A 22,206-nucleotide genomic window follows, 5' to 3' on the forward strand; every position below is an offset into this window, starting at 1 on the left:
GGCACGTCAGATTTAAGATGTGAAGTCATAAGAGTTCCCTGGAATAATGTGATGTCCGCAGTGGAAACATTTACAGGATCACATTTCTATTTTTTTTGTTGTCAGGCAGACACGGCGTGATCAGATTATTCTCAGAGCAGATCCATAGAAATCAAATCGTACTTAAAGAAGGTCATCTTCTCGTGCACCTCTGGATCATTTTCAACACAGGTGCTTTCTTAAAGTCTTTAAAGCCATTGCTGGGTCACCACTTTGCACTTCAGGAGTTGCTTAGAGCCATGCAGGTGGAGCATTAAAGCTGTGGTCGAAAAGCTTCCTGAATGCTCCTGTAAAAGTCTAAAATGTGGCTCATCTCACACTCGGGTTCATCTTCTCGTGCACCTCTGGACAGTTGTCATCGCGACTTCTATTGTTTGAGTCCCGTCCTCTCCCCTCCTCCTTGCAGGGAATCAGATCTGCTGAACATATCAGCAGCTGAAAGATTGTGTTTGCGTAGCCGGGAAACTCCTGTGTTTTCACTGCATGTTGAATATTTCACCTTTGGGGTCACATTAATGGTGCCCAGCTCCTAAGGCCACGTCCTGCAGGATAACAGGCTTGGCTGGAACGATGCTCTATAAACACTCCTATAGAATAACTGAAAGAGCGCAGAGAGATGACCAACATCAAACGGGACAAAACACAAACTATCAGAAAGAAAACAAAAGTTTGACATGCTGTAGAGAAACATACACACAGCCGGAGTGAAAGGACAGACAGGAAGGAGAAACAGTGCATCATGGGAATCCCCGGCAGTCTACACCTATTGCAGCATAACTAAGGGAGGATTCAGGGTCACCTGGTCCAGCCCTAACTATATGCTTTAGCAAAAAGGAAAGTTTGAAGCCTAATCTTGAAAGTAGAGATAGTGTCTGTCTCCTGAATCCAAACTGGAAGCTGGTTCCACAGAAGAGGGGCCTGAAAACTGAAGGCTCTGCCTCCCATTCTACTTTTAAATACTCTAGGAACAACAAGTAGGCCTGCAGAGCGAGAGCGAAGCGCTCTAATAGGGTGATATGGTACTACAAGGTCATTAAGATAAGATGGGGCCTGATTATTTAAGACCTTGTATGTGAGGAGCAGGATTTTGAATTCTGGATTTAACAGGAAGCCAAAACAGGAGAAATCTGCTCTCTCTTTCTAGTCCCTGTCAGGACTCTTGCTGCAGCATTTTGGATTAGCTGAAGGCTTTTCAGGGAGTTTTTAGGACTTCCTGATAATAATGAATTACAGTCGTCCAGCCTGGAAGCAATAAATGCATGAAGTAGTTTTTCAGAGTCACTCTGAGACAGGATATTTCTAATTTTAGAGATGTTGATCAGATGACCTGTCCTGATCATTTCCTGTTAAAAAATAACTGCAAGGTTCTTCGCAGTTTAAAAAGTCTACATCTTAAAGGCTACCTGCAAACTGCTTCCTTTCTGCTTTCCGCTTATGTTCCGTTTGCGAATCCCACACAGATGTGACATCATGAAGGGTAAAAATAAACACCAGAGCTACAGGAACACTGGATCGTCTCTTAGCTCATTGCTATTCTGCCACTAAAATCCACCCTCAACAGCCTCTTATCCTTTCGAGCATCTACAGGCTGCCACGGATGCCAAAGTGAATCCAGCTTTAAGCAGAGACACAATAATACTGAGTGTTTGATGGATGTCTGAAATATCGCAGCACTTTTACTCAAGAGTGCTGTTGCATGACAGACCATCAGTCAGTGCTTTTAGCGTGAACATGTGAAGAAACACTGAGAAGCCAGCGCGATGCATTTTACTCTGCTGGACGAGAAGTTAGATGCTTCAGATGAATTACAAACAGGACACGTTTCTAAAGGTCAGCATTGCCAGATAACACAATTACTTTCATGACGCCAGCCAGCAAACTGACCTCAGGTCAGTGTTGGACTAGCACTCTTGTCCTGTCCTTGAAACATAACTTTTTTTTTATCTCATGCAGTGTTGCTGTGTGGAAAGGAAGCACGGAGAGTTTGTTTGCATCGATGCACAGGACCCGTACGTCTGAGAGTCGAGGCTAAACTGGACAAGGAAAAGTTTTAAGCTCGCAGGTATTCGAGGTTTCCACCTTTACATTCTATATATGGATTCTATCCGATCTATTCTATTAATGGATCGGTCACAGAGGATATTTATGGCCTTTATATGTAACAGTGAGTCACTTAATGACAGCTGTGCTCACTTAAACAGCTGATTCAAAAACAGTCAAAGATGACTGTTAAGAAGGAAACAGAATGCAACGTTCTTCAGATCTTTTAAATGCTTAATTTGTTGAAAACTATCAGCTCATTTTTAATTTGATGCCAGCGGCATGTTTCAAGAAAGCGGGGCATGCTTCCCACCGAGTGCATCACCTCTTCTTTTAACAGCGCGCTGTAAGAACTGAAGAGGATGATTGCTGTAGTTTCAAAAGCTTCAGGCGCTCCTTTAGCATATTTTTTTTCTTCATAATGGCACAAATCTTTTTAATGGGTGACAGGTCTGGATTGCTGTGAGGTCAGTTTGACATCTCGACTCTTCTACGAAACAGCCGAGCTGTCAGAATATGTGCTGAATGTACTTTGTCTTGTGAGACCTCCCCTGAAAAGAACATCGAGGTCTGATTTCATTTTGACCCATTCCACATTCATGACCATTTTTTCTTTGCACTTCTGGACCCTTTTTCATCTCTGTGTCCATTTCTGGATTTCTCTACTTGTACTGGCCTAGAAACTGTTGGGTGACTCCCTGGAAATCACTGCTCATCGGGGAAAAATATCTGTGTATTTGTTGAGTGATGGATTTTTCTTTCTGAAAAAGTCGGCATCTTCCATGCAAACTATTTGTAATACCCTCTTTGAGATTTTGAAGAATTCATCCAGTCAGCCAATACACATTTTCCCTAGTTACCAGATGTTGCCAGGGCGTTGCCCCCAGCCTCTAGGCCTGTGTGGCCGAGGCGTCATGCTCTGTGATGTGTGTCAAAGTGATGTCAAATTGGCTGATGACTCGTTCTTTTCCTTTTTTCGGACAAAATGTCTCCCATGAATGATTTACTAGCAGACAACCCCCCCCCCCCCTTATATATAATAATTCAGTAATTACTTCCTCCAAACCATCAACGTGTCTTTTAGACCCCATTCCTACAAAACTGCTCAAAGAAGTCCTGCCATTAATTAATTCTTCGATCTTAAATATGATCAACCTATCTCTAATAATCAGCTATGTACCACAGGCCTTCAAGCTGGCTGTAGTTAAACCTTTACTCAAAAAGCATCTCTAGACCCAGCAGTCTTAGCTAATTATAGGCCAATCTCCAACCTTCCTTTCATATCAAAAATCCTTGAAAGAGTAGTTGTCAAACAGCTAACAGATCACCTGCAGAGGAATGGTTTATTGAAGAGTTTCAGTCAGGTTTCAGAGCTCATCACAGCACAGAAACAGCTTTAGTGAAGGTTACAAATGATCTTCTTATGGCCTCTGACAGTGGACTCATCTCTGTGCTTGTCCTGCTAGACCTCAGTGCAGCGTTCGATACTGTCGACCATAATATCCTATTAGAGCGATTAGAACATGCTGCAGGTGTTACAGGTACTGCACTGCAGTGGTTTGTATCATATCTATCTAACAGACTCCAGTTTGTGCATGTAAATGGAGAGTCCTCTTCACACACTGAGGTTAATTATGGAGTTCCACAGGGTTCAGTGCTAGGACCAATTCTGCTTACATTATACATGCTTCCCTTAGGCAGCATCATTAGAAGACATAGCATACATTTACACTGCTATGCAGATGACACCCAGCTCTATCTGTCCATGAAGCCAGATAACACACACCAATTAGTTAAACTGCAGGAATGTCTTAAAGACATAAAGACCTGGATGGCCGCTAACTTTCTGCTTCTTAATTCAGATCAAACTGAGGTTATTGTACTCGGCCCTGAAAATCTTAGAAATATGGTATCTAAGCAGATTCTTCCTCTGGATGGCATTACCTTGGCCTCCAGTAACACTGTGAGGAACCTTGGAGTCATTTTTGACCAGGACATGTCCTTCAATGCACATATTAAACAAATATGTAAGACTGCTTTCTTCCATTTGTGCAACATCTCTAAAATTAGAAATATCCTGTCTCAGAGTGACGCTGAAAAACTAGTTCATGCATTTATTACTTCCAGGCTGGACGACTGTAATTCATTATTATCAGGAAGTCCTAAAAACTCCCTGAAAAGCCTTCAGCTAATCCAAAATGCTGCAGCAAGAGTACTGACAGGGACACGGACACTGATGTCTCAAGCTCTCTCAGCGTGGGTATGTTGGTTTCTGTTGGCTTGTGGGCTGCAAAATTTAAACGTTTCCACCAGCGTCCCTCCCTCTGTGACACGTGTGGTACAGCAAGCGCTCAGTTTGAAAGGCCAGACTCATCTTATTATCTGAGGATTTAATTCCAATCAGACATGATCATTACTGTTGTCTTGGTTTCTCCCACACCTCGTGGGACTGGGAGGAAGTGTACACACAGATTCAAGGGTACACACACACACACACACACACACACAAGTTCAGGGGTCTTGACTGGCACATGCAGCAAAAACAGTTAATGTCTCACACACACATTTGGCTGAGGAAACGCACACTTTCACCCGACTGGCAGAGAAATGTGTTGCTTGGCATTCTGCAAATGTCAGAAGGACAGTGTTCACAAATGCAGCCAGGCACCTGGGAGATTACATTTTATCAACATACAAATGAGCACTGCTTCATAGTAAACCGGGCACGGTGACAGAATACTAACCATGGCTGAGATGATAGTAAAATGGCTGTGACATTGAATTGTGGTTCCCCTGTGTGGAGTGTGTGTGTGTGTGTGTGTGTGTGTGTCCATGCACCTTGCTGTGTGTGTTTGCTTTTGTGATTCCCTCTGCAGCGTTGTGTGCACTGTGTGTGTATGTGTGTGTCTGTGTGTGTGTGGTGGATGTTTGTCGCCTGCAGTGTTGCTGAATTTGAAAGGAGAATAATCAAATATGGAGACACTGACGCTCACTTGTGTTTATTTTATCTGCAGACCAGAGACTTGAGATTAAGCTCAAATGGCTGCAGGACAAAACATGTTATTAACCTAATCTGAAAATGCAGCAGCGTAGCATAACTAGCCAGCATCAGCACAGCCAGGGCTGTCCTACTGCAGAGTGTGCAGAGGTAATCATCTGAAGCACCCAAAATTTATGTTAAATATATTCCAGGTTATTTCTAAGAGATTTATGTTGTTTTTTACAGATAAATAGTGATTTTGCATAAATCATTTCTGAGCATCTGTCCTGGAGACTTTATTAAGTACGCCTGTGAAATCTGATGCAATCCCTTTGTCACAGCAGTCTGGCGAGGAAGGAGCGGCTAGCAGGTCCAGCGAGCGCGTGGTGTGGAGGTTAGCCGGATAACTCAAACCCAGTCAGTTAAATCAAACAACAGACCTTTATTCGTCGTCAGCAAAATAAGACCATACGAGCCAGGTCTCCACGGCTCTACTCTGTCCGTACATACATGTGCGGGGATCTGTAGTCGCCGGCGCCAGCCCGTTACAACGGTAAGGTTTCTCCTGAGAACATAACATGAGCTGCATGTAATGACTGCCGCTATACTCACACACCCACTAGGAGACTCCCCCCAACTACTACAATAGTAGGGCAACCACCCCCTAGTGGTGCTATAACACAATAAGGGTTGTTACACATTCCAACAGCTCTATCTTCTGATTTTATGAACCTTCCACATTTTCTGTTTGCAAATCACATTACGGTACAGGATTTTTTAGACCAGTAACAGTACTTGGTGATCATAAAATCTAAGATTTGAATGATATATTTTTTTCTTTCAGATGCATGAAACATCAAGAGATTCTCTAAAAGTTGTCAGAAAACGGTGTGCGGCAGGGAGAGAGTGGGCCCAGAATGCAGGCCTCTGCAGGCAGAAGTAAACTCAGTCTCAGCTTTAGTTATGATGGAAAAAGACTGACTTCCACAGGAGACGCTGATGAAGAGACTGTGCATGATAAGAAAGTAACATAATCAAACACAAACCAAGAACTAGAAATTAATAATAAAAAAGCCCAGAGTCCAGAGTGCCCTCTGATCGACAAACTATGCAATGTCCACATTCGACAGGGGGTTTCCCTGTCGTTTTGTTACTTTGCCATCCATCAGTGTTAAAAATGCAGATAAAGAGCTCATATTTACTGATATACTGGTGCCATCAGTGTGTTGGTGGGGCTCTAATCTACATTAACCATTAACATAAAAAACATGGATAACCTTTGATGTCTAAACTCTGCAACTGCAGCATTGCTTTATTGTTTTTGGAGCGAGAACTGACTGTATTTAGACAAGACAGAGGACTGTTAATTCATCAGCTAATTCCAGCTAGCTTTATTAGCAAGCTATGTCTAAAGACTGTAAGGGAGCCTCACGCAGACATTCAGAGAGCAACGTGCTCTATCTGGCCTTTAAGTCTGATGTCATTAGCCGTTTCTGGGTCCAAACTCTGCTTCAGGTCCCAAACGAACACTGCGGCATCACTCAGAGTTACAAATTCTTTCATGGTTAATAAAATGATCAGCGTTGCTGCTTTACCAGGTGTAACAATGAAGTTTAACATCCAGGCATCCATCAAAAAAAGAATTTATGAAGTGTAACGGAGTTAGAAGTTAGCAGGAAGTTAGCTCGCTAGTTTCCACCTAAACATGATATAGCATGTTCTGACTGAGAGATTTCTGAAAAATTCAAACGTACAGCTCTGCTATCACTTCCAACATGAATGAAGACAGAAAACTAAACAGCAGTGACGTTTGTAGGGTTACTGAAGTTGGACTAGCTGGTATATAATGATGTGCTACGTGATCACTAGCGACACAGCTATGTTAGCATAAACACAGTGAAGCTGGAGGATGAACGCTAACTTTTTTCTACTGGATAAAAGTTAACGTGAGGGTTCCCGATGGTTAGGGACAAATGCAATCGCATGGCAGGATGTTGTAAACGGACCAAACTTCAGTCAGGAGAACAACTGAGATAATCCATCCACAATACGAGGTTAGTCATTCATATACTGCTGCATGGGCTGGCCAGCAGGCCAACTAATCCGGTCTTTAAGTGATGTTACATATAGACCAGACTGGGGTCGACGGGGTGTGATTATTCAAGACCTCGTATGTGAGGAGAAGGATTTTGAATTTAATTCTGGATTTAACAAAGAGCCAAAGAAGAGAAGGGAGTACTCAAGAGTCTCTGAGGATTGTGTACTGCTGGACGTGGAATTCTCCTCCTGTTTGACGGGTTCACCAAAAACTTCTTTATGCAAGTGAAATCCTGCCTTCAAGTTTTAATTGTCATTATTGCACTTGATTAAATGGATCAACATGTTTAATTCTGTAAGATGAGTTTAGGTCAGTTATTTGTTGTTCTTGGGAGACGAGTCTGAAATACTGGATTTTTCAGTGGTAGATGCTAAATGAATGAACATTAGGGTCGTGAAAACTGCCCAGCGCATCGCCGGAGCACAACTTCCTGCCATAAAAGACATCTACAGGAAGCGGTGTCTGAAAAGGGCTGGGAAAATCATCAGAGACCCCAGTCACCCATCACATGGACTCTTCACCCTCCTGCCCTCTGGGAGGCGCTACAGGAGCCTCCGGACTAAGACCACCAGGTACCGGAACAGCTTCTTCCCCACAGCTGTCAGACTCCTGAACTCTGCCTCCTGACATCTGACCCACGTTAACACATGGACTGAACATACACACACCCACAATGGACAACTGTACCCTCAAACACACAATAATAACATGGACTGAACCACCACTCACAATCACTAGCACTTTATATAGATACTGTAGAAATTATCCACATATCTAATTTATCTTAACTGCACTACTGTATAGCTCTGTAAATAATCATTCTGTACATACGATAATTTTTAACCCTACAACTGTTTACAACTTGCATAGTTCCCATTTCTGTATAACTGTATATCTCAGATTTCTGTAAAGTTATTTATTTCATATTCTGTATAGTTTTTCATATTTATATCCTGTTCATAGCCTGTACATAGCTTGTACTCACTACAGCCTGTACATACCTATAGTTATAGAATATTCACAACATACCTCATACCGTGTACATTATAACATACCATAATAGACCCATTTCTGTAATATACTTACATATCTATATTATTGCTAATATATATTGTTATATATCTATATCACTAAAGCACTTCTGGATGGATGCAAACTGCATTTCGTTGCCCTGTACCTGTGCATGTGCAATGACAATAAAGTTGAATTCTATTCTATTCTATTCTATTCTATTAACATTAATCAAGGTAGCGTAATTGATTTTCTCAACCTGCAGATCCATCCTGAGACCGACACAGGGAGCAGGAGATATGAAATGTTGATGGCTGATTGATTCTGATTTTTCTGACACTGAAAGTTTAGACTTTTTCATAAACTCGTTGATCCAAACGGACACCTATGTCAGAGCTCTCAGCTTAATGGACTCCAGGTATTGATTTGAAGTCGAAAACGTTGACCTCTGTATTTAAGGTCTCCACTCTGGTGGTTGTACAATGAAGTTAGAGGTTGATTGGCCTTTCACTGACTTTAACTTTCTCAGAGTGCAGTCAGGATACTTGGAGAGAGCAATGAGCATACTAAAGCGTCTGATCTCATGTACTGCTGCTGATGGTGTTCAGTACAGTGAACAAACATCATGTTAATCGTGACTCTTTCCTTGTGAAAGTCACGGCGTCCCCATTATAATCAGTTACTTTATAACTCTCAGTGAACCGGGTTTTGATTGGTGATTGTATCACAGAGTGTAAAAGTTGGACATTACTGTCATGACGTTGGCCGTCCTGTTATGAATCCTCAAGCACGGCCTTTTTCCGGTTCGATGAGAGGTGAAACATCAGCGATGCTTAAGGCTACCACGACCTTGGTACCATGAGAGGATGAAAATAAGGACCAAGAACATTTCTACTAAAGACCAGCTGGTCACGAGAAGAAGGCCAAACAGAAGTTGAAAGAATGAGATAGAAAGCAGTGAGGAAGATTTAATAATAATAATAATATTTACTCAGTGAATATCAGAGGATATGAAAACGTATTGATGTCTGTAGCGATGATTGTAGCATGTGACGCTCTGATCTCAGAGGGTTTTTTGTTGTGAGCCACAACATCAGCTTAAATCTCCACACAGCTCATGAATCAGATGAGATATTGATGTTGAAATATGCCTGAGCTATTTCACAGGTATCAATATGAGATTTATTCATTTCTATTGTACACTTGAGATATCTATCTCTATGTATGCGCTCTTTATTTTCCCATCAATATGCTAAGGATTATGGCTGCATATAGTGCTGTCTAATCATTTGATTTCAAAGAAGAGCAGTTTATACAACCGAGGACAGAGAGAGAGGCGCAGAGGAGTTCCTTCATCTTAAATCCACTTTCTTTACCTCCTGTATAATATATATGATGCATGGCCACCACAGAGTCACAGAGGGCGAGGGGAGCATCGTGGATGGATGGTTGGATGTAGCTGCGGGTTCTTTTTCAGCACTATATAAACATTTTACCTTGTCAAGCATGGAGAAAAGGCTTATCTCTGTTTCTACACAGACTGTATCACATACTTTGTCAGTTTATTAGGTACACGGCTAAAACAGGAACAGCCTGAGGCTACAGGTTTGAAGAACTCCCTTCACCCCATCCCTGAAATGAGTCCTTGGGTCCGAAAGGATATCTGAATCTGACTTAGTCTGAAATATCTTTTGAGTCTTTCGAACAGCTATCGAGTATCAAAGCAGGGTGTTCTCTGTTTTCTTTTTTAAATTGATATATTTGTGAAAGTATGAAACTAAACGCCCTGTCTTGTAAAGAATCCTTCCAAACATCCCAGACATTCCACTACAGATTACAGATTACAGATTACATGACCCAAAATGTAGTTTGCAACATATTCTGTTAACGCCTTGATGCATTCTCAATCATCCAGGGAAGTAAATCTCCAAAAAGTTGATTCTGTTCATCTGGACATAGCATTTTGTGGGAGAAACGTTTTGTCACTCATCCAGGTGACTTCTTCAGTCTCAGCTGACTGCAGGTTTCAATCTTATAAACAGGACATTTGCATAATGACTGAAACCAGCCCACTGAAGGAACAATGGGCTGGGAGGTCAGTTCCTTGCATAATTAAGATTAAGGAACTGACTCCCTACTGTTTAAAAGCTACGTGCCTTGCTAGCCTATGCTAACAATTTAGCACTTTGACCTTCTCTTCCAAATATGTTTACGTCTGACCAGATAAAAAATGACGAACAAAACATGGAAGTTTGAAAATGTGAAGTGTTAGCTTTATATTTCACAGTGGAGTCAGGTCTGGGTAGGAAGCCACGTGTTGCTCTTCTGTTTTTGTTTTCAAATGGAGGTTGGCACTAGGGTTGCCAACCGTCCCTTGAAAAACTGATTCATCCCGTATTTAAAAACAAAAGTGCACGTCCCGTATTGAGCTGAAAAGGGACGCACTTTGTCCCATAATACAGTGAGAATCAAAAGTAGTCTATAAATGTTGGAATTAACGCTTTGTTTGAAAACATAATTCCCAGCCCCTCTCCTGCTCTGTGAGCAACGAGCTGACAGCACCAGTGTTGCCAACTCCTCAGTAAGGAAAATCGCTATTGCCTGTCCTAAAAGTCGCTAGAAGTCGCTAAATGACGTCACCGCCTAATTTGCATAATTGGTCATGCTAACGTAATTGTAACCTACGTTGTTGGAGAGAGAAATAACATCGTGGAAGAGACATAAAGTGAGTAACAAACGTCATAAATGCACTTAGAATTTATTTAGAACTACAAATTACATGTCACAATTCCAACCTTGCTCCTTTATCCGGGCTTGGACCGGCAAAAGTGACCCGAAATAGGCACTCTGGTGGAGTTACTTTGTGTGTGTGTGTGTGTGTGCGTATAAGTATTTTTAAACCTTGTGATCCACAAAACAGCATAAGAGTAAAAGAAGAACTGACTGCGTTACAGTCAGTGCGGGAGCAGCGGCTTCGCTCATGCGCGATTCATTTGCAGTTTGGACGCACAGGTGTGAACGTCTCCTGCCCTGATAGCAGCTGGGGGAGGACTATCCTCCGCCCGTGAGCGCTTTGGCACGGGCGAGGTGCCCACGGCAGCACCGCTGCTTGTTGAGAGTAAAAGCGATACGCGTTTTCACGTCAAAAAGTCGTCATAAATAAGTCTCCAATAACACCAGAAAAGGTCAGATTTGTCGCTAGTCGCTTTTTAGAAAAAAAGTCTGAAGGGGGTCTGAAAACTCGCTAAATATAGCGACAAAGCCGCTACGTTGGCAACACTGGACAGCACACTTACGCACGAGTATGACAATTCAGATTACCGCTTATCTCATTGGTCGAGGAAAAGTCGCTTGCGGAGAAGATACCGGAAGACAACAGATCACCACAACAAGAAGCATGGCCAACAGGGAAACAAACGCCGACACTGCGGTGCAAGTCTCGGACGACAGTACACCTTCGACCAGCAATGTTTGTACCCCTCCGAGAAAGAAAAAAAAAGGCTGCAAAAATACAGGGAGGAATGGGAAAAGGAAAACACCTGGCTGGAAAAAGTGAGCGATAACACCTATAAAGCGCACTGCACTGTGTGCCGGCGCACTTTTTCCATAGGCCATGGTGGACTGACTGACCTCAAGCAGCATCCTTCTAGTGGTGGGCACATGAAGAACATGAGGGACGTGAAAGCTCGGGGAGCCCTTGACCAATTTGTTGTCCACCAGGCCACGGCAGGAGCAGATATGGTATGTAAACATTGTTTTTTTTAAACCCTCTGGTTAAGGTTAATATGGGCGTGTGCAATGAATATATTGAAATTATATTGAAAACATACATATATATGACCATACCCATTTCTTACAAGTTGCATGTGTAATTTATACTTTAAAGGCAGTTGATAAACTACACAAACTATACAGATATACTGTAAAATATATATATTTCTATTTTACAGGTGACTGCTGCAGAGATGGCCCATATCTACCACGGTTTAAGTTATAACTCAGCTGACTGTGCACTCAAACTGACTGTACAAACGCTGAATGACTCCAGTTTTGCCAAGAGGATGTCCTGTGGGAGGACGAAAGCTGAAGCATTTGTCACAGATGTCCTGTCTCCAAAGGCAATAGAAGAGGTGATCAAAAAATTGAAAAGTGGTGCAACTCCACTCCCATTCTCTCTTCACACTGATTCTTCAAATAAGGGAAATCGGAAGATGTTTCCCTTGGCCTTGCAGTTTTTCACACCAGAGGCTGGAGTTGTCAACAAGATATTGGATTTTGTTGAAAATCCAGATGAGTCTGCAGAGGGAATAGTAAAAATAATACAAAGCTCTCCTGAAAACGTGGGGCTATCCTTAGATCAGGTTTCTGCATTCAGTGCTGACAATGCAAATGTAAATTATGGCATCCACAACTCAGTCTTCACAAAATTGAGAGAGACCAACAGTGAGATCCTTCATGGCAACTGCCATGCACATATTGTTTATAACACTGTGAAAAAAGCCCTGGGCAAGCTCTCTGTGGAAACTATTGTCCTGAAGATATACAGCTTCCTTTCCCCCTCTGCCAAAAGGAGAGAGTCCCTGAAGGAGTTCTGTGAATTTTGTGACGTTGAATTCCATGATATCCTGCGCCATGTTGTGACGAGATGGCTGTCACTCAACCCTGCAATCACCCGCCTGCTGCAGAACTGGGACCCGCTGAAGTCATATCTCATCAGCATTGGTGAGGAATGTCCAAGGCGCCTGAAGGAATTGCTGGAGTTGAGGGAGGGGCAGACATTGTGGAAGTCTACCTCCTCTTCTGTAATAATGTCATGTGTCTGTTTGAAGAAGTGGTGAAAAAACTGGAGAAGAATGTAACCACGTCTGTTGACCTCTAATCCATCATGGAGTGTTTCCTGAAAAGACTTATTCAGAGAAGAGACGATGGGTTCTGATGATGATGGTACCTAACAAGGCAAAAGCTCCAGCGTCTCTCGCCATCTGATGCTGATGGTGCCAGGCAGGAGTTTACAGCCTTCCTAGACACTGCCATCAGTTATGTCCGGAAGTGGTTTGACTTTTCAGAAGAAAACTGGTTTTTCCACCTGCAGCCCCTCTCTCTAGCATCTGGGAAGATTTCCTTTGATGACATGGAGAAGATCATTGAGTGACTTCAACTGGTTGGCAGGTAAGAAGAAAACATTTGCCAGTGAAATGATGATGATGTTTTAATATTAATGATGGTTAGAAACAAATAAATACAATTGATAGATAACATATATAAATAAAACCATAATCATTAACTTTGTTTGGAGTGTATATACGCAAACATGCAATTTTTATACACTATTTTACAAATTCAAACAGTTCATATACTTAGTATAAGGATGGATAAATACATAATAAATAAACTATACTTGTATTGTTTAAATGCTATACAACGTTATAAACATATATAATACATTTTTTTCCATTTATTTACCATGTGCCACTCAGGACTCTGGTCAACTTCTCATCTCTATTGGCAGGTTAAACATCTCTATGGATGAGCTTTATGAAGAGTGTGTCACTGCAACCAGCCTTCTGGAGCACCTCAGCAAAGAACATCAGGGAACAGCAGGTGACCTCCCCAATATCCAGGCTGTTGTATCCTTTGTACTCAGCATCCCATCTTCCACTGGGTTTGAGGAGAGGATTTTCTCTCTTATGAAGAATAAGTGGACTGATGTGCGGAACAAATGTTCTACTGAATTAATTAGAAGTGAGCTCATTGTCAGTCTAGCTTATGATATTTCTTGCTCAGAGTTTTACTCTGCAGTACTGAACGACAAACAACTCCTAACTGCAGCAAGAGCTAAAAAAAAATACAAATGGAAAAACGAGTCTATTTCCACCTAATGTGGCTTTGAGCTTTTGAGTTCCTGAGTTTGTTCTTTTTTTACTTCAACTTTCGGCTACAGTCGAGGCCTTTGAGGCACAAATATTGTGTTTACAGGTGTTCCACAGACTTTCTGTTTGCACTTTTCTAATTGCACTAAATGTGCACTGTTACAAGAATGTTGTTCTTTCTATTGTTTTCTATTAATTTATATAATTTTAAGTTAAGCAGCAGTTCTTTTGGTATAACTGTGTGTTTATTGAGTTTTAAACTTTACACTGACACCAAGATTAAACAAACAAACAACCAAAACAACAAAAAAAAAACAAACAAGCAAAAAAACAACAAAAAAACAAACAAAAACAACAACAACAACAACATAGCAGAATGAAACAAAACAGACAAAACAAAACAAACAGGCAACCCGGCTCATGAATACAAAGAAATAAGTGGAAAATCCAGACATTTTGATTATGAGATACGATTAACAATACATATATGTAAAATAGCAGTGATCTGCTTGCATTATACCAAGGCCCGTGAGAAAATAGCAGAAATATCCAAACCGACATACGCCATAAATGGGTCCCATATTTTATGAAACTTTTTGTCCCTACTATGTAGCTTGCATGTTAGGAAATCTAGTGACACATATTCCAATACCGTCCGATGCCATTGAGTCTTAGATGGGGCCGTGTCCGTGATCCAGTTCAAGAGGACACATTTCCTTGCACAGAATGTTAACAGTGCATAGAGCTGCTTTCCAAACTTCCCCCTAATTTTGTCGTTTGCCACTCCAAGTAGCATACACAGTGGATTGCATTCAGTGTCGTGGTGAAGATCTTATCCAGTTCACACTTTATGAGGAACCAGAATTACTGTATTTTCCGGAAGGACCATAGACAGTGCGTGAGGTTGCCCACCTCTATTTTACATTTAGGGCGCAGCGGAGAAAGGTCTGAATTGTATTTATGGCGTTGAGAAGGTGATATGTGAGCTCTGTGTAGGATTTTAATTTGCATTGCCTTAACTTTATTACAGACGCTCAGAGATTTAGCATTCTCCCAAACTTTGTCCCATACCTCGTCACTGATCTCTATATTTAATTCCTTTTCCCAAAAAAAGGACAGAGTTCTTTTAAAGAAAGATTTACTTATATTCTCAAAAGTTAAGCATGACAGGCTTCTGTTTAAGAAAGAGACGTGTCTTATTGTGTTAATGTTGTCATTTTGAGCTAAAAATAAATGGCTAAATGATCATTTGTTTCCCATGTGTTCATATCACAAATAATACACATCTACTTAAATCAACTTCAAGTCAAATGGTTAAAAAATAATTTCACACACAAAAAAAAGACCTAAAAAATTCACCACACTGGCAAGGGTGAAGACAATCGGGTCGCCCAGCCCTGTCCACGAGGTGTCCCTTATTTATTTTTCGACCACTACCCAGCAGCGGTAAAAACAAGAGATGTGAGATCAATTTTGTTTTAATGCTAAACGAGGTCGAGCCACACTCTGAAACAGCTGGGCTACGCTGTGAAGGAAAGCCGCGGGACGAGCAGCTTACATTCAGACAAATTCTAAATCTAAACTTTTCATTTTATTATTCAGCAGCGATATGGTGGAAAACACGGCCAACGCAACCGAAGAGGTCACGGTGAGGAGGAGGAGGAGGATGAAGGTCCGGCTGAACAAACTAAAGATGACATCTCCAGGACAATCACTGCCGTCACCTAAAATATAATAAAATGTAATCATTATACTTGTCTTCTGTAAGTCACCACCTTATCGTGGTGGAGGGGTTTGTGTGTCGTTTGCTGTTTGTGTGGGATGATGATGTCAAAGGGGTTTTGCCCCCTCCCAAGGCAAACAGATTCAGACAGCCCCATCAAAGGAAATGTTTCCTCTGTATTGTTGTAGGATTTTAACCTTACACTATGAAGCACGTTGAGGCAACTACTGTTGTACCTGATTGGAGACGCTTGAAACACATCACTTAGGAGGTGTCAGAGGTTGACGTGCCTCCTTTTGATGTGGAGGAGGAGCAGCTGTCCGCTCGTAACAAAGTCTCTAAAGATCAGATTTAAAATGAGTTATTTTCTAAGTTGTCTGTAACGTGTAGACTCAGGACTGGTTCATCCTTCATAGGTCAGACTGAAGTGCTTCAACAAACAAAACGTTATAAATGTGTTTAAAGGGGTAAAAAAAACATAAGGCTGCTAAACTAAACAGCTATGTTATTATAATAACTTTGTTTTAATTTGAATATGGCCAAAGAGCAAAGAAGAAATGTGCAAACATGGTTCAGGCTGTAAGTTAGAAGGACACAGTCACTTATGATGTAAAATATTTTAGCAGCAGCACAAACTGCAGCCTCCAGAGAGGCGTCCACACGGAGCCAGCGGCTCTCTAAACGTCGGCATTCATTTTAGCGAGGAGCGCCAAACAAACTGGCAACTGAGAGTATGCTCCTGATGTGTTGTGGAAAAGTGGTGCAAAGAAAAGACACATTTTCCTTGTCAACCAAAACATATCACGTCTTCTATAGTTATGTGTAATTCTCAAAATGGGTCATCCACACACACACACACACACACACACACACACACACACACACACACTCAGAATGATGGGTTTGAAGAGGACGGGGAGGAACTTGTCAGTAGTGCAGCATTTCAGAGCAAAAAAAAAATGGTGGAAAGAAGAAAACGGCAGACAGGAGCTCATTATGTGATTTACCAAAGCAATGGAGGGGTGGTGGGGGGCCGCAGCATAGAAAGGAGGGCGGGGGGGGGTGCTATTCACACCCTTCTGTTGGATGATGCAAGGTCAAGAACACTCAGCGTGACAAGACGCGTGAATGGAAAGGAGTTTAAAGCAGAATGTGTTCCATTAGAATAGCTGGGAATGAGGCGAGCGCGGCGCCTCCGAGAGCGTCTGTCCACACATCACACGGAGATGGACAGATCTGGATCACTGGGCAGACAAACAGCCACGGGTACGGCTCAGTAATGAGGAAAACTGTCTCTAAATGTAATCCGTTCCCTGCACTGTCTGTTGTATGATCACCACACAGCTGCACAGCTTCCAAACAAACATGAGGATGTGCGAGCCGTGTCATTAAAACGCAGTGAAAGTGGCCTCGTTGAACCAGAATCTTCTGACGAAGCTCATGAATACAGTCAGTAAGGAATATTCAGGCGAGAGACACGTGTCTGTCTGCATTCTTGTCCTCTCTCATCATGACTACCCAGAGAGCTTCACCCAACTCTCCACCTACTTCATCTCCACCACCAGCAGTGGTGTCTAGACTCTGCTTTACTTCCTGTTAATGCTGGCGCTCCTCTCTGCTATGTAGTTTCATCTGAATCTGATCAGCAGGTCACTACTCAAACACTCTGCTTCAATAAGTGATGTTCAGTTCTTCCACGTGAGCTCTGCTTAATGAAATGCAGCTGGTTAAGCAACTCTAGAGGACCAGTTCTAGCCACCATGCCACTCGCTGTGCATGAAACTCTGAGACTGCAGTGCTCACTTCCTTATCCACTGCTGTCATCAAACTGACTTTGTTTCTATCAGAAGTCGGTCTCCTATGACTCTGAGACTGAACGGGGTCAAGCTGGCTGTTTGTGATAAACCAGCAAAAATCGAAAATCCTTTGCTTCCTAACATTAAGAGTCCAGCTCTGAAACAGAAATTCCTCCACAGACAGTGAGGCAAGCAGGACGATAGTGTTACTGCAAAATGACAAATGCACCTGAAAACCTTGGTTGATTGCAATATAACCAGAATACAAACATCCATCCATCTTCTTCCACTTATCCAGGGCTGGGTCACGGGGGAAGCAGCCTAAGGAGAGAAGCCCAGACCTCCCTCTCCCCAGCCACCTCCTCAACTATCTGGGGGAACACCAAGGTCCCAGGTCAGTCGAGAGATATAACATCTCCAGCGTCTCCTTGTTCTGCCCCGGGGCCTCCTCCTGGTGGGACATGCCCAAAACACCTCTCCCAGGAGACATCAAACCACCTCAACTGGCTCCTTTTCATGTGGAGGAGCAGCTGCTCTACTCTGAGCCCCTCCCAGATGGCCAAACTCCTCACCCTACCTCTAAGGGAGAGGCCAGCCACCCTTCGGAGGAAGCTCATTTCTGCCTCTAGTATCCACGATCTCGTTCTTTCAGTCACTGCCCACAGCTCGCTCAGGGTAGGGACATAGATCCCTACCCTGGTTACTGAATACAAACAGCTGAGCCAAATCCTCTGTAACCTGGCACATCATGGCCAAGAACTCTCTGAGAATCTGAAACAAAGAATTGTTATTCTACATAAGAATGATGCAACACCCTGAAAGTGAGCTGCAGCACAGTGGTCAACACCATCCAGCAGTTTAACAGGACAGGTTCCAGTCAGAACAAACCTCGCCGTGAGCGACCCAAAAAGTTCAGTGCACATGCTCAGCGTCATATCCAGAGGTTGTCTTTTGACAAGCAGACTAAGGACATGGATTACGTGTGGTCTGATGAGACCAACATAAACTTATTTGGTTCTGATGGTGTCAGGGGTGTGTGGTGGCAACCAGGTGAGGAGTACAAAGACAAGTCTTGCCTACAGTCAAGCATGGTGGGGGATGTCATTGTTTGGGGCTGCATGAGTGCTGCTGTCACTGGGGAGCTACAATTAACTTAGGGAACCATGAATGCCAACATGTACTGTGACATACTGAAGCATGATCCCCTTCACAAACCGGGCTACAGGACAGTGTTCCAGCATGATAACAACCCCAAACACACCTCCAAAAAGACCAGTGCCTTGTTAAATCTACTGAGGGTAAAGGTACGTGACTGCCCACGCGTGTCTCCAGACTTAAACCCTATTGAGCATCTGTGGGGCATCCTCAAATGGAAGGTGTGCAGCACTTTCTGTCAGCTGTGGTTGTTTTAAAGAGCTTTATAAATAAAGGTGATGATGATGATGAGTGGAAGAGGATTCCAGTGGCACCCTGTGAAGCTCTGGTGAACTCTGTGCCCAACAGATTTAAGGCAGTGTTGGAAAATAATGGTGGCCACACAACATACTGACACTTGGGCACAGTGGGGACATTTTCACTCGCTTTTGTTGCCAGCAGTTTAGACATTAATGGCTGTATGCTGAGTTATTTTGAGGTGTTTCAGCATATTTACACTGTTGTACAAGCTGCATACTCACTACTTTACATTGTATCAATGTGTCATATCTTCAGTGTTGTCCCAGGAAAAGATATAACAAAATATTTACAAAAATGTGACGGGCGTACTCACTTTTGTGAGATACTGTATGTAAGCATCTTGGGTGTATTTAACACAATCGCCTCATGTTTGAATAACTTTAATAGTGTTAATTTAATCAGCTGTTTAAGTTGCTACCAGAGCAAATCATCTGTGTGTAACAATGTCCACTATTGAATGCAATAAATCCAACATGTTCTTTTTCTCAGTGAAGGTCATTTAGAATTCCCAGTTAACCTAAGCCCACATGAACTCTCATTCTGATTAGCTCGCCGGAGTTTTTCCTCATGTTTTACCATCGACCTTACTGAATCTATACCACGTGCTGTCATTATTTGCTGTGGTTTAATTTGGCTTCATAACTCAGTGCAGGTAACAGGAAGAAACTCAGGAACAGAACGAGCGTTCTTACTCTACCTGTGTGGCTTCTCTCCAGGTACTCCAACTTCATCCCACAGTTCAACTACACGTGTGTAGGTTACCACTGGAACATAAACACTTGAAGTACTATATACCATTAGCATTACTCTGGTTCAGTGGCATCTATGGGAGAAAATCAATGATGGCAATCAAGTTAAAGGGGGGACCAGTGCAGCATATGCCCCCGTCTCCCCACACAGATATATGTCCATGTTTATCTGTTCAGTAAGATGCTTCGCAGGTCAGACTGTCTCTAAATCTCACATGGTGCTACTATCTTCGTTTTAAATTATTCAAGTCGTTAATCCTTTCTTTTCCATTTCTAAAATAAACTTCACAAATAGAAGAAAAATAACTTCCTCAATAAAAAGAAGAAACTGCTAAAAATACGATGGAGTGGTGCTGCTCTCGTATTTTTAGCAGTTTTTTAATCTAAGGCGTGTTCCTTAGAACTCACCACCACTATTATTTATTCAGAACTAATTTGGTATTTATTTACTTGTCATGCACCTGAGAGAAAGACCATCCTAATTTATGAATATTTTCTCGCTCTTATTTTGAAAATCCCTGCTGACACATCTTCCTGGTTTGTTTCCATGACAGCTGGTTGACCGTCAGTGAAGTGGCGGTCCTCGACATCATCTGTTCTGGAGGATGGAGGTCCACTCCAACCAGAACCTGCAGCAGGTGGAGGCCTGGTTGATGAGCAGGGACCACGTTTGCTGTTCGCTGTCTGAGCTGGTGTGAAACCAGAGGACGAGGGACTCACCGGAGAAGAAGCAGAGCATTGCTTCATCGACTGAGGCTGCTCATGTTTGCACGGTGTGACACTATACTGGTACCAGTGTGCACATTTAGCCGCTAACACACTAATGCAGCTCTGCAGTCGTATATTCAGCCTGCGTTAAGTATCTGTTTGTGGTTTGCACATCAGCGAATGACCTTGGGACTCAAACGCTTCAAGCTTACGCTGCTGAGCGGGTCAGGCTGTAATGAAGGAGCATGTCATCGTGGACGGTCCTCATGACCGCACGGGTAATAGCCAGGCTGCAGCAGACCAGCTGAATTGTTTTCTGAATGACTTTTCCTGGGATTGATTGTCAATTTATTTCCAATTTAAAGTCCTGATCCTCAGCTGCACAGTTTCCACCCACCTATCAGACTCCTTGCACCCCCACTCCCCCCACACACACCTTTAATAGAGACCCAGTGCACTCGACTGCATTCAGCTGTAGCCTGTGTGGCCAACGAGAGTTTTAATCAACCTTCCCTGCAAAAGAAGTGTGATAGTGAAGCCTTTGTGGCTGCGGCTATAATGTTTCCTCAAACAAAGCCCTGAAAAACTGTCAAAAGCTACAATCTTGTACCTTTTATGAGACCGTTCAATTACTGACAAAAAGAGATTCAGTCAGCTGAAATTACATCTCATAAAGTCTGTCACAACTCCAGAGAAAACTAATCATGTATCAGAAGGCTGACTCAAGCAAAAACGCGTTTCCCCTGCTCCATTCTGTCCGATCCAGTTTTACCTGCTGGGGAAATTTTCCCCGTGCTGTTAATGGTTTCTTGTCAAACCAGGGTGTGCTTTTTGTGATGTAGATGAAATCTAAAAATGATATAAAAGATACATCCTTCAGATCAGAATAGAGTGTTAAAAGAAACCTAAACTATGCACGTAAAAGAGATGAAAATCAGCCCCTTCTCTCGTGAATCTAAAACCAGAAACCAGGGAAAATCATAAGATGTGTTTCGGGAAAGTGACAGTAATGCACATGCTGATCTCAAAGCTGAGGAAAGGGCCTTTAAATACTTTCTGAATGGGTTCATGGTCCCTTCTTGCACGTTTACAGGTTTAGCTTCCTGTGTTTGTGAGCAGAGGGAGCTCGTAGTCTGGGAGCGTTTCCTCCTGAAGTCAGTCTGAGCTCCTCCACACGTAAAGCTAAAAAGCATTGCGACGTTTCAGTTATTAAAAATGATCAGGTTTTCTGCCCTTCACCGTTTCTGTGTGACATCTGTCACGTCCGGCCATGCTGTGAATTTAATTAAAAGCGTCTCTAATTATAAAACTTGAGCACCGTTGCACTTCTTATCATAAATCCAGCTGCAGCTGAGCTGTAACAAAACTATTTATGACACGAATGACGTCGCTTTAAAATGAAGGTGAGGATGTCTCTCTCTCTGTTTTTACCTGCTGCCTCGCCACCTCACAGCTCTGGTAGGAGGTGCTAAGACATGAGGAAATGAGACAGGTGCTTGGTGTTGTCCCGGCGGGATGACTGACGGTGCTTCTGGAGAGTCGTTTGTGTCGCTGAGTTTGTGAAAGTCGATTAAATTAAAAGCACAACCCGCACAGTTCTGCTGATATGACAGTTCATTATATAAGTAAATGATCTGAATATTGTTGCTTTTCTCTTTAGCGTTACAGCTACAACACTGGACTAAATTCAGTGTGACTTTTTTCAGGGCCTCTGGCCTGCAGGACTCACGGCAGTAC

Source organism: Perissodus microlepis, chromosome 5, assembly GCF_051167445.1.
Source record: "Perissodus microlepis isolate ML-2025 ecotype Zambia chromosome 5, ASM5116744v1, whole genome shotgun sequence".
In the NCBI taxonomy this organism is placed as follows: domain Eukaryota; kingdom Metazoa; phylum Chordata; class Actinopteri; order Cichliformes; family Cichlidae; genus Perissodus; species Perissodus microlepis.